The 14,672-nt window shown below is 38.4% G+C and overlaps 1 long non-coding RNA gene across 1 annotated transcript; it reads right to left on the reverse strand.

The window, feature by feature from the left end:
* Positions 1-742: 742 nt before the first annotated feature.
* On the reverse strand, positions 743-13,795 carry LOC311628264. The gene is made up of 2 exons (XR_014795990.1): positions 2,381-13,795; positions 743-2,149 (listed from the first exon to the last, which is right to left on the reverse strand). It is a non-coding gene; the product is annotated as an uncharacterized lncRNA (long non-coding RNA).
* Positions 13,796-14,672: the final 877 nt, after the last annotated feature.

A 14,672-nucleotide genomic window follows, 5' to 3' on the forward strand; every position in this document is an offset into this window, starting at 1 on the left:
TTAATTTTTGCTAACTGAGCAAATAAATCCCCCCTCCCTTTTTTTTTTTTTTTTTTAACTTAATTGGTTTTCAATGGCTCCCAGAATAGCCTGAAGAAAATAACCATTTTATTCTTGTTTTACTATAATTTTTATATTCTCTGAAGGAGAGTCTTCATTTGTTGGTCAGTTTTGCTGTGTTTTTATTTTATTTCTGATAGTATCTTTGATGTGCCCATTTAAAAAGGTTATTTAATGACTTGAAATGTATGTATTTTCCTGGCATTTCTCACATTTTCTGTTGCTGGGCCTGCTGGGTACCATTGAGCTTCCGTTTCTTCCGTACAGTCTCAGGGGCAGAACTTAACCTTGTTTTGGTGTCTATGGATTATTCTTTGTTTCAATGAGAAAGATCACAGGGTTTACCTCCCTATATTGTTTTTGTCCAGTTTGTAGGAGAAAGGAAAAGATGCTGATTTGGTCAGCTATCTCACTTCAGAAGCTCTTATTCCTCTTCAATGCTATTTCATTATGATTATGGAAAGAAAGGAAGGTAAATTTATCCTGTCAGTGTCAGTTGGAAACAAATTTTGGTAATTTTAAATTCTTTCTGAGGTCATCTGTCTTTAATACAGAAGATTTATTGTAAGTTTATATCTTAGGTAAGTTGTCTTTTAGTGTGTGTGTTTTTTTTTTTTTTTAATGCTTGCTTGATACTTTTCTTAGTGTTTTTCTCTATTTGCTTTTGTCTTTCTGGAATGTGTTATTTTATTTTTGATTCATGTAGTGAATATCTTAAGTTTTCAAACATTCTTTTTTTAAAAATTTTTATTGATTTTTTTACAGAGAGGAAGGGAGAGGGACAGAGAGCCAGAAACATCGATGAGAGAGAACACATCAATCAGCTGCCTCCTGCACACCCTCCTCCCTCCCGCCCTAGTCTCCCCACCCCCCCACACACCTTCCCTCTGTGATTTTTCACTGTTTCATATTTCCATGTCTCTGGATCCACTTCGTTCATCAGTTTATTTTGTTAGAATCCACATATGAGTGAGATCATGTACTTGTCTGTCTCTGACTTATTTCACTTTGCATGATACTTTCCAGGTCCCCCCATGCTGTCTCAAAGGGTAAGAGATTCTTTTTTTACTGCTGCATAGTATTCCATGGTATACTATTAAATGTACCACAGCTTTTTTCTACTGATGGGCACTTGGATTGTTTTCACATCTTCAGTTTGCACTGTTTTATAATCACAGTTACAGCATTTAAATTTATCTCTTTTGTCGATTTATTGCCTGAACCTGAAGTCGTTATTTTAAAATATAATGATATCAGCTGTATTACTTTTATCTGACTCTATAAGTGACATTTGTTATTAAAACTTTAAACAATGTATAAAAATATGAGGACTACTGTTAATACTTTGATGGTCAGCTTTTCATATATTTCAAATATCCACATAAACATAGGCTAGTCATTATGTTGGGCTGCAGTGGACCCAAATACTTGACTAAAAGCAATGTCAATAGTAGAGGTTTATTCGTTACGTATATAACACGTAACAAGGCTGGGTGCTGCCAGTTACAGGGTTTATAGCAGCTTAGCAGAGTTGGGGCTTTGGTTGGGCTTCTTGTGGTTTCCTTAACCTTCCTATTAAGAGTTATAAGGTGGCTCTCGTAGCTCCAGCGGAAATGTCTTCAGATAACTATGTTAAAGGCTGGAGCCAGGAAAAAGCTGGTACTCCTTGCGACTCTCCTCATGGAGAAAAGAGATCTTTCCTAGGAGGCCCTAGCAAATGTTTACGTTGGTCAGGTTACATGGTCACTTCTCAACTGCAAGGGAAGCTGGGAAAGAGTGTTTCTGGCAGTTGCGGCATCTGTGGAGAGGTGGGCTTTGATAGCAAGAAAGATTGACAAGAAATGTCTGTTAGACAACCTACAGTCTTTGTCACATGTATAATGATACATGAGTGGGACATAACTTGTGTGTTTTGATGTGGACATTTTGAAAAGAATTTTTTCCTAACCATACCCACACCCCACATAACCATTACAGTATTATAATTGGTTATTCACCATTCACTCCACTTACTTATGCATGCATGCACAGAGGCTTAATATAGTTTTAGGAAATGGGCTCACATTATTTACATTTATCTGAATTTTGCCTTTTTTTTTTTTTTTTTTAATATATTTTATTGATTTTGTACAGAGAGGAAGGGAGAGGGAAAGAGAGTTAGAAACATTGATGATAGAGTCATCGATCAGCTGCCTCTTGCACACCCCCTACTGGGGATATGCCCGCAACCAAGGTACATGCCCTTGACCGGAGTCGAACCCGGGACCTTTCAGTCCCCAAGCCGACGCTCTGTCCATTGAGCCAAACCGGTCCCGGCAGCCTTTCTTGCTTTCTACATAGTGCACATCCTCCTAAGTCAACTTGAAAGCCTGTACTGTTTGTGATGTGTATGCACCACATTTTATTTAAGTTTGTCCTTATTGATGAGCATTTATTCTTGTTTCTGTTTTTCCCCCTCTTCTAGTATCACCATTATAGACATCCTTCTTAAGAACATATCCTTATATTTTGGAACTTTATTTAGTAGACTATGGGGCAGGTGATTCATTGCTGTGTTAAAGAGGTTGTTGTCATACACATGCATAATTTTACATAATTTAAACCTGCTATTATAAATTTACATATCTTTCACAAGGGTATAAGAGCTCTGTTTTATTAGTACCATTACTAGTAGTCGGTGTTTGCTCAGTGTGTGTTCAATCAATATTTATTGAGTGTCTCTGCCATGTGTCTTATTTCATGTACTGGAATGTAAAGTTTCTGCCCTCTTGGAGTTTAGAATTTTCCAAGGGAGGCAGGCAATGAACAAATACGATGCAATAAAATTAATACAATGTAATAAAGTAACATATACATAAAACAATCCATTACACTAGGTAACTGATGGCGGTGTAAAGGAAAACTTTATCATAGTTTAAGCAGATTGGAGGGGATTCCATAATAGGCTGGGTGATCAGGGCAAATTCCTGAGCAGCTGACTTTTGGGCAAAGACCTGATTTGAGTGAAAGAACAGCCATGGTACGATCCAAGGAGAGAATGGTTCAGACAGTGAGGACTCTGTGTTCGAAAATAACTAGCTGGACAGTGTGACTTGTGTGGAGTGATAGGGATGAGGGGAAAGAAATAAGGTCAGGCCCTGGCTGGTGTGGCTCATTTGGTTGGAATGTTGTCCTGTACACCGAAAGGTTGCGGGTTCAATTTCAGGTAGGGGTGCATTTGGGAGGTAATGGACCCCCCCCCCCCCCACCTCTCTCTCTCTCTCCACTCTCTCAAAAAGTCAATAAAATAAAGATATTAAGAAAAAAAAAGGTCAAAAGGGATAGTCTATAGTAAGGTCTTTGGTAAAGTTTGATAAGGTGTTAACTGAGGCTCTTAATTCTTGATAATCAGATGGATGTAAGTGATATGTCATAGTTACTTAATATTTCTCTGTATAGAATTGTTTTAAAATTTTCATATTTGTATTTACTCTGCTGCTTATTAATATTTACTCTTCTGCATGTTTATAGTCCTAATCCATTTTTCTGTCAAGTTGCCTTTTACTCTTGTTTTCTAAGAGCTAATAACTATTTGTTTTACATTATAAATACTTTTATGAGTATATAATTTAATGATTTGAATTATGGTATTTTTTTCTGATCCACAAATTTTTTAAAAGTCAAATCTATATCTATATATATATATCTATATATATATATATATATTGTTAGTGCTTACAGATTTATGGCATATCTGCATGAATTGTTTTTTATATAATGTCTCTTCTGCTTATGGCTTTTAAAGTTGTATTGCACATTGGCTGATATTAGAGAAAGAAAAGGTTTGCCACTAATCAGCTTGTGACTTTGGGCAAGTTTTTAAACCTCTGCATGTCCATTTCTCACCTGTAAAATAGGGATTATGAACAGCATCTACCTCATAGGGTTGTTAAGACGAAGAAGAGTTAATACTTCCAAAATACTTAGAATAGTGCCTGCCACAGTATACACTATACAAGTGTACATTTCCCATCCAAGATATCCTTTACTTGCTCAGTGAAAACATATATTCCCAGATAGGGAAATATTCAGAGGCTATTGAGATGTGAAAAGGAATACCATCTTAGCAACAAAGGCCACAAATGTGATTAAAAAAGAAGCTAAACGGATTATGTATTGTTAGAGATTTTCAAAACATTCAATACTGATCTTTTGAGGGAGTGGGGTGGGGCCATGATTCCTATTCTCTTCCTCTTTGTTCCTTTCATTCTAGAGGTTTATATGTTTTTATTGGTGTGCTATTTTTTCCATTCCGATGGGGCAGCCTCTTTAATCTCAAAACTAAATTTTATTTTTTTATTTTTTTTAAAATATATTTTATTAATTTTTTACAGAGAGGAAGAGAGAGGGATAGAGAGTTAGAAACATCGATGAGAGAGAATCATCGATCAGCTGCCTCTTGCACACCCCCCACTGGGGATGTGCCCGCAACCAAGGTACATGCCCTTGACCGGAATCGAACCCGGGACCCTTCAGTCCTCAGGCCGACGCTCTATCCACTGAGCCAAACCGGTCTCGGCTAAATTTTATTTGTTTAATTATCATTCCTTCATCAATATTTCATGGCACTCCTGTGATTTTTTTTTAAATTTTCTTTATTGATTAAGGTATTACATATGTGTCCTTATCCCGCCATTGCCCCCATCCCTACCCCTACCCCCACTCAGGCCCTTACTCTGTTGTCTGTGTCCATTGGTTAGGTTTATATACATGCATACAAGTCCTTTGATTGATCTTTCTCCCTTACCCCCACCCTCCCCTACCTTCCCTTTGGGGTTTGATGTTCTGATCGATGCTTCTCTGTCTTTGGATCTGTTTTTGTTCATCAGTTTATATTGTTCATTATATTCCATAAATGACTGAGCTCATGTGATATTTATATTTCTCTGACTGGCTTATTTCGCTTGGCATAATGCTCTCCAGTTCCATCCATGCTGTTGCAAATGGTAAGAATTCCTTTTTTTTTTTTTTTTTTTTTTTTACAGCAGCATAGAATTCCCTTGTGTAGATATACCACAGTTTTCTAATCCACTCATCTGCTGGTGGGCACTTAGGCTGTTTTCAAAAAGTGGGATAACTGGGTCAAATGGGAGTTCTATTTTTAGTTTTTTGAGGAAACTCTATACTGTTCTCCACAGTGGCTGCACCGGTCTGCATTCCCACCAGCAGTGCAAAAGAGTTCCTTTTCTCTGCATCCTCGCCAGCAACTTGTCATTTGTTGATTTGTTGTTGATAGCCATTCTGACAGGTGTGAGATGGTCCTGTGATTTTTTTTATGAGATGCTGTGGATCTGCCCAGGTAAGTTGTCATCTGTTCCCTTGAGTTCATTCTCCCGCATGCTTGCCCAGTGTTTTGAAATATGCCTCTGAATTGACTTAATTAATGGAAGTCAACATAGTGACTCTTCTTTGCTTGGATTTATCTACGTAAATTTTAAAAAATTTAAATCCTTGGGTTGTGATTTGTAATCTGATATCCTGAAGCACTTTTGCCTTATATGTTTAGGGTGGCTTCTTTGCCCCTGATTAGATCCAGAAGGTCATCTCTGTTCTGGCTGTTGTTTGTCCTTCCTCACTCTGGCTGCTAGTTGAGGGGCCTTGTTGCTTTTCTTTCTTTGTCTCCACTGGGATTCACCCTTGTGCGAGGCTCAAGTCCTGCTGCTCCACCTGCAGTGTAACTCCCTATTTCTGCGGAACTGGCTTTTTCTGTTTTGGAGCCTGCTGAGAACCTGCTCCTTGGCTTCTCAGGCTCTGGGGCAGGAAGGAATGAGGGTCAGTTCCCATTCACCCCCCTCCCCTCCCTCAGCTGGGGATGTGAAAAGGAATAGTCATAGCCTCTGGCACAATCCTATCTTTGACTCTAATCCTCAGCCCAGGGCACTTGCTCTTTCCTAGGACCCCAGGGTTTCAGATGGCCTTGAAGGGCAAGTCCTGAGTTCACACTCTCTGAAGGGATCTAAGCATTATTGAGGTTTAGTGCTGTTTTTTTGCAGAGCGGGGTCAGGAATCTGGAGAAGGGGCTGCGACATAAATGGATACACTAGACAAGAAATATGAATTTAGAAGGCATTGGGGGAGCCAGACAGATACCTTTTCTCTAGTGGAGTGTTTCCGTGAATGTCCAGACGCATGGCTTTTTGTTCACACATTTTTCCCTTTAGCAAAGCAAACACACATCATTGTATTGTAGCTCTTGCACTCTGCCTGCATACTTGGGGGAGGTGCATAGTGCTTAGAGTGGAGTTAAGAGAGCTGAGCCATAGGAATGCATCCATCTGCCATCTTCCCCAAAACCTCCTAATCTTGAGCTCTTTATTGTGGGTCAGTTGGTAGACATCTTTATGTAAACTTTTCCAAGAAGGATTATTGGATGGTTAATTGTCTCAACCTTTTGCATAGCTAACATGCTCTCTTTGTTTCTTTGTACATGTAAAGGACACTTGAATAGATATGAATTGTTTAACATTGGATTTTAGGGTTTTCTCTTTGAAAACTTTTATAGATATTATTTAATTATTCTTGAGACTTAAAATAGTAGTCAAGCCCACCCCTAATGTTTATAGGACCTAAGGCAAGAGTTCAAATGAAGACCCACATACAATATGTCTAAATATTTGAAATGTTCGAATAAAGCTAACAAACTTAAAATATACTCCATGGTCTTGGTAAATTTTCTTTACAATGAAGTAGAAAAAAAATGGGTATCGTTTATGGTTTTAATATGACAAAATGCAAAATATTAAAGATAACTGGATTTAATTATTGAACACTAGAGGCCTGGTGCACGAAATTCGTGCACTTGTGGGTAGAGGGGCAGAGGTCCCTCAGTTTGGGAGCCCTTAGGGGATGTCCAACTGATGGCTTAGTCCCGCTCCCCACACCAGTTGGACATCCTTAGCACTGCTGTGGGGGGCAGTGAGCCTGGCTCTGGCTGAGCGGTGCTCCTTCCATGGGTGCGCACTGACCACCAGGGGACAGCTCCTGCATTGGGTGGGATCAGGTCAAAACCGGCTCTCCAACATCCCCTGAGTGGTCCCCGATTGTTAGAGGGAGCAGGCCAGGCGTCAGGCCCCCACCAATGCATAATCAGGGCTGGGGAGGGACACAAGGGCTCTAGGGCGTGTCTGGCCTGTCTCGCGCAGTCCCAATTGTCTGGACCCCAGCAGCAAGCTAACCTACCTAACAGAGTGTACTCCCTGGTGTTCACTGCATGTCATAGTAACTGGTTGACGGTTGACTGTCTGCCCCCTGGTGGTCAGTGCATGTCATAGCGAGCAGTTGAACAGCCTTAGCATATCATTAGTATACTAGAGGCCCGATGCACAAATTCATGCAAAAGTAGGCCTTCCTTCCCCCAGCTGCCTACACAGGCTTCCCTCTGGTACCTGGGACCCAGGCTGGATTCCCTCCGGCTGCCTGCAGGCACCGGGACCTGGGCTGGCTTCCCTCCTGCCCCCTGCAGGCACCGGGGACCCAAGCTGGTTCTGGCCCTGGCTTTGTCCGGAAAGAGGTCTGGTCTAATTAGCACATTACCCTTTTATTATTATAGATTAAGCTTGGATTGGTTAAACGGACGACTGGACACTTAGCATATTAGGCTTTTATTATATAGGATATCTGGGTGTTGAACAGCAGAGTTTGGGTGAGTGATAAAGACATCTATGTCTGTTATTAATGCTTCTCTTTTGTTCAGGTCTCTCCATCAGGAACACTGCTTGTTTTTATTATATTCTTTATATATTTAGCTACTCTTCCTTTGTGTTTATCTTTTCTTGCCTTTTCAAATTCTTTCCCATTTGTTTTGCCTTCATTCTAGCAAAATCAATATATTCCTATAATAAGAATTTTCTCATAATTTTCTGCTGGCAGTAATATGAATTATAAAAAATGTATTCCAGACATATATTTAAATATATTTAATAAAAATGAAAATTAAAAATTTAAATTATTTTTGTTTTCAAAATAGTTATCTTAAATAATCAAACTTATTAAAACAAAGGCAAAATACAAATATAATTAATGCTAATTTTAAATAAAGTTTTTTTAATTTTTTGAAACTTTAATTAATGTTATTAAATGATTTATATAAGTAAAACTCTCTACAGTTCTAGTGTTCAATGTTCGCCTTGTTGCCAATGTAAAGAACTAGTTATCCTAGCCAGTGTGGTTGGGGCGTCATCCCATACACCAAAAAGTAGCAGGTTTGATTCCCAGTTAGGGCACATACTTAGGTTGTGGGTTCAGTGCCATTTCTTACTGAAATGGCACATATAGGAGGCAATCGATAGATGTTTCTCTCACTCTCACTCTCTTCCTTCCTCTCTCTCTAAAATTAGTAAAACAAATCCATGGATAAGGATTAAATAAAAAAGAATTAGTAATATATTTCATATGTCATTTCTACTTTTTATACACAGATGTATGAATAATGAGTTGCTTAATATCGCAGTGTCGAACTTTTTGTGCCTGGTGTGAATACCTTACTATTTGTAAACCATTATGTCTTTTTATCTTTTGGAGGGGAAAATTTTTTTTGACTTCAGAGAGAGAGGGGGAGGAAGAAAGAGATAGAAACATCTATGATGAGAGAGAATCATTGGTTGGCTGCCTCCTGCACACTTCTCACTGGGGACCAAGGTCACAGAGCAACCATGCGCCCTGACCGGAATCAAATGGTGACTTCCTGGTTCTTAAGTTGATGCTCAACCAGACGAGTCAATATGTCTTTTTAAAATCTAGTCTCATTTAGTTTCTTTTTACCTAGAAGAGCTCTGCCACTTTCCCCCTTGACATGGCCAATTAGAAGAAACTAGATCAGTTGTCTGGTCTGATGGTCTACACTCTGGATTTGTCTGATTGTTTAATTTGTTCTTTTATCTTCAATAGTCCCATTAACTAAGGTTTGGCTAGAATCATGTTAAACTTTTTTGGCAAGAGTGCTTCATGGTTAATACTGTGTATTTCATATTGCCATTCCGTCAGTGAACACATAATGGCAAGTTTGACCACTTGCCAGATCTCTCAGTTGTAAAATATGTTTTTCTCTTGCAGTAAGCAATCTGTGGGATGATACTTTGGTTTTATGCCAATATCATCTTCAACAACTTCTTGCCTAGTGGTTTTAATATCCTTGTCTGAATTATTTAACTAATATTTGCAGAAAGATTTTTCTAACTAAATTTCTTAAATAATTTCAAATTAAATAATTACATTTATTAGCCAACATTTTTATTTTGTAAAGAGGCATTCTCCCTCATCAACAGGAAATAAATTATAGTTCTTCCCCAAAGGTAAGGTTAAATATTTAATTCTTGCCTTTACAGAGTAAGAAATGGTTACCTAGAGGGATGAAGAGGGTGTGGAGAGAAGAAGCATGGAAGCAAGCTTCTCTGAGTATAACCCCTTATATAGTTCTGAGTTTCTTTTACCAATGTGTTTTTGAAAATTAAAAAAAAATAAATTAGGAGGCATGTAAAATGTAAACATCCAAATTTAACTCCAAAAATTAAAAAGCCCATTTTTAATTTCATTTGGTAGTATCCATACAGAGAAAATAATTATTACAAATGAATGTTGAATATAATCCATCTGTATACCCTTAACAGGATCTATTGTAAAGAACAAAAATTACTACAAAGAAATCTTAAAGCTTCACTAGTTAATTTTATTGCTGATAGCAATACTAGTATCAGAATTCATCAGGATCCAAGATTTTCACTGCCAGAAAAAATAGATACAAATATAATACCAAAAGTTCAGAAAGATCCCTGTACTAGTAAATATGAATTATAAAAATATGAACTCATTAAAAATATTTAAGAATATTTCCTAGTTTTGTCTATGGAAAGAGGCTAGTGTTGACCTAGCCCCATGGTCGACAAACTGCGGCTTGCGAGCCGCTTGTGGCTCTTTGGCCCCTTGAATGTGGCTCTTTCACAAAATACCATGGTCTGGGCAAGTCTATTTTAAAGACGTGGTGTTAGAAGTTTAAGTTTAAAAAACTTGGCTCTCAAAAGAAATTTCAATCGTACTGTTGATATTTGGTTCTGTTGACTAATGAGTTTGCCGACCGCTGGCCTAGCTGGTTTGGCTCAGTGGATAGAGTGTCTGCCTGTGGACTAAAGGTTCCAGGTTAGATTTGTCAAGGGCACATGCCTGGGTTGCAAGCTCGATCCCCGGGGAGTGTGCAGGAGGAAGCTAATCAGTGATTCTCTCTTATCATTGATGTTTCTATCTCTCCCTCTGCCTCTCTGAAATCAATAAAAATATATTGAAAAAAGAAGAAAGAGGCTAGTGTTAATTATACTCCAACTGGTAAAAAAAAAAATTTAAAAAAATTGTGATCTCATGAAATTTACACTTACTCTGTGGCAATGCTGCAAAGCTGGTTAAATCAGTGCTTGCACCTGTGCGGGTGGACGGCATTGGAGGAAAATACAACCTCACTAACTACAATTTGAGCAGTCCACAATTGCTACCTTACTCTCCTATTGTGAGATCCTTGGTCCATTCACTGTGCTACTTTCTTGATTATTTCGCTTCTCTTTTTATGTTTCTACGTTACTTGCTCTATCCTGACTCACGGTTTTACTTCTAATTCTATACAGTTACATATATTCTGGCTTCTTATATTATAGGGCTTCCCTTTCCTCCATATAGGCAGAACATCTCAGCCCCTCTCACCCTGATCAGGGACATTACTCCATTCTCTCCATCATCAGTTGTCCCTTGCTACTTAACTATTCCTATTAGTATAGAAATGTTATTTCCACATCTTCTAGGAAACTTCCACCCCCACTTTCTCTGCCCCCTACTATCCTGATCCTTGGCTTTGCTGCAAAAATCAGAAGAGTTCTCTATAGGGCCCATGAAAACATTCATATACATTTATAGAACACTAGAGGCCCAGTGCACGAAATTGGTGCATGGGGGAGGGAGGGTGTTCCTCAGCCCAGCTTACACCCTCTCCAGTCTGGCACAGCCCTCTCACAATCCAGGACTGCTTGCTCCCAACTGCTCGCTTGCCTGCCTGCCAGCCTGATCATCCCAACCACTCCCCTGCCAGCCTGATTGATGCCTAATTGCTCCCCTGCCAGCCTGATTGCCCCTAACTGCCCTCCCCTGCAGGCCTGGGTTCTATTTTCCCCTCCCCCCCACTGCTCTTCCCTGCAGGCCTGGGTGCCTCCAACTTCCCTCCTCTGCTGGCCTGGTCACCCCCAACTGCCCTCCCTTGCAGGCCTGGTTCCTTCCAACTGCCCTCCCCTGTTGGCATGATTGCCCATAACTGCCTTCCCTTGCAGGCCTGGTCCCTCCCAACTTCCCTTCTCTGCTGGCCATCTTGTGGTGGCCATCTTGTGTCCACATGGTGGCAGCCATCTTGTATGTTGGAGTGACAGTTGATTTGCATATTACTCTTTTTAGATAGGATTATCTTTTTTCCAGGTTTCCTCATGTCCCTTCTAATCAGTGCCACCATCAAAAAGTAATTACTATTCTGTCTTCTATCATTATCCCTGATCTTAAATTTTATATAAATTAATATAATGTCTATAGTATTTATCTATTTTGCTGCAAGTATCAGGTGTTTTTTTAAATTACCGTGTAGTATTCATTGTGAGACTAGTCTGTAATTAATTTTGTTCTTCTCTTGATGGACATCTGTGCTTCCAGTTACCATTACGTATAATACTGATATGAACATTTTTATAACATTTTGGTGGATGCATGCACTCATGGGTATGTATGTTGGAGTAGAATTTAATTTTGTAAATCATATTTGTAGGGACCAAGTTTTGTTTTGTTCCATTAAGCTATATGTTCCAATACCAATTATTGAAAAAGATTTATTCCCTTATAGACTTGCATTGATATCTGTCATTGACTTTTTCTAACTATTCTGTTCCACTGGTCTATTTGTATATCCTTGTGCCAATCCACACTGTTTTAACTACTGTAAATTTGCATTAGGTTTTGAACTCGAGCTTAATTGGACTCTTCTGATTCTGGGTGTGTGTTTTTGTAATACTCCTAAGTCAAAGTATTTATGGGCCCAATGTAAATAAGACCAATTTTAGGTTACCAGCAACCAGTTGATAGAAAAAATTCTCTATATGATGCTTGAAGCAAATATTTTAACAAGCCACAGATGATAAAAATCTCACCAATACAATTTTAAATTTCCATAGTTTACCAATTCTCATCCCTTCACTTTCCCCCAGTCCAGTCATCTGTAGAAAGGTATCAGTTTTCAAAATGAGGGTGAAGTGGCTGCTTTATAATAGATCCACATGTTATTTTTAAGAATAGTGGTAAGAAGCCCCTTCAGGTTTTTGGCAGCATGCAGTCCTTGTGGTAGCAGGACTGTGGCTCCCATTTCGTTGCTGTCAGCTCAAGTCCTGGAGTCTGTTCATGTTCCCCACCACAGGGTCTGCTCCATTTTTAAAGGCAGGAATGGCATGTCAAATGCTTCTCACATTTGTCATCTCTCACTTCTACCAGCTGGAGAAAACTGAATGCTTTTATATGGCTTGCCTGATTATGTTAGGCCTACCTAGATCAGCTCTGTCTTAAGATCACTGATTAGCACCCTTAATTATGTCTGAAAAATCCTTTTGCCATGTAATTAATATAATCATGGGAGAGACATTAGGGCGCAGAGGCCATGGAGGCCATGAGAATTCTGTTTGCAACAGAAGTTTCAAGGAACAAGGGCAAGATTATGTCTGTACACAAGTAAACAGAGGAGGTACCATGAGTCTATGAAGAAATTTGAACAAGTGATTCTTTCTCTACAATTTAAAAATAGTCCGAGTGAAAAAAAAAAAAAGTATTCTCACAAAGAAAAAGAGTTATAAGACCAAAAAGGGAGTGCTGGAAGTTACAAATATTAAATTGCACATTTTTGAACAATGTGTCACTAACCACTTCTCTCATTAATTAATAATATGAAGACTATTCTTAAAATCTCTCATCATTACAAGACTTTCATGTGTGATAATTTGAAGATGTATTTCTTAAATGCTTTTCCAAAACTGTCTTAACTATCTGTAGTTTCTACAAAATAAAAAGAATAATTGGAAGTATGTTTGTTTTTCTTTTTCTTAACCCATCAATACAAAGAGCCTTCTCAAGGGACCGATGGAAAGCAGGCACACTATAACGAGTCATCTTGCAATATTTCGAATTAATAGGAAGTGTGTAACTCTGTTCTGATATAGACACAATACTACATAACACTTACTTAAAAACATTTTTAAAAGTTTTTTTTTTTTGATGTTTATTAAATTCAGGTTAAGAAATTTCTAAATGAAACCACCATCTTAGGGTATTACCGTAAGAGTATTAAATAAGCAGGAACATGCTTTGTGGTGAGTTTACATGGTATAGTGTATTATTTTGCATTATAAGAATAAGTTGTCAGACACCTGCTCCAAATAATCTCTGAGAGTTCACATTAGTCATTATAACTTGATCCTTAGATACAGAGGGCTTCAGTGTGTGGCACAGAAACTAACGTCTTTGCCTCATTTTTTCATACAAACAACATATACTCCAAATAACAGCCCAAGGAAATAGCTTCCCTACACCAACCTCCCCATTCCCCCAACTACAAGCCTCCTTTCTTCCTTATTTGTGTACATGCCTCCTTATTTATGTATTGTAGTTTCTATTAAGTACTTTTTAAAAATATATTTTATTGATTTTTTACAGAGAGGAAGGAAGAGAGATAGAGAGCTAGATGAGAGAGAAACATCGACGAGCTGCCTCTTGCACACCCCCAACCAATGTACAGAATCGAACCTGGAACCGTTCAGTCCGCAGACCGACGCTCTACCACTGAGCCAAACTGGTTTTGGCTCTATTAAGTACTTTTAAAAGAGCTATATAACCAGGCAGTTTTTTTTTTAACGCTCTGATAACGTTAATTGGGAAGGCATGGAAATTGATAAGAACATATTTTATATCCACTTGGGTTTTCTCTGTTTCATTTTCATAACAGGCTTTCCATAATAATTTCCACAGTTTTTATGAAGTAAAAGAAGGGCAACATGTCATAATAGAAAGGGTATTGGGACTCGGGGTCTGGGGTCTGGGCTGGACTGCTACTATTTACTTGTATCTTAACGTTTCTCTCATCCTAATTTTTTAAGCAATAAAATAGATTCTATTATATAATTGTTCCCAAGCGTGCATTTAATTCATGAATGTTAAATGCTAAAAGAAGTTTGAGAAACTTTGAACCACATTAAAGAGGTTTCCTTGATGTAGGACTTCTCAGAACTTTCAATGTGCCGATGTGGATTGTGAATTTCCAAGGGGAAAAAACATTATTCAGGATCTTCTAAACTTGCCAGACTTTATAGCTCTTTTACTGAAAGGCACTTAATAGAAACACTGTTGAGAATTGCTGAGCCAAGAAATTTCAGAATTTCCTTCTAATACCATAATTCTCTATTGATATCCAGGTCATTTTTCTAATCCTTTAGGAATCACACTCATATCTTGGTATTAGACTTTAGGTCTACTGATTTTGAATTTTATCTAGGGAGCAAGAGATGCAGGTAAGTAGTTTC

Source organism: Pipistrellus hanaki, assembly GCF_964339955.1.
Source record: "Pipistrellus hanaki genome assembly, chromosome: 1".
Classification (NCBI taxonomy): Eukaryota; Metazoa; Chordata; class Mammalia; order Chiroptera; family Vespertilionidae; genus Pipistrellus; species Pipistrellus hanaki.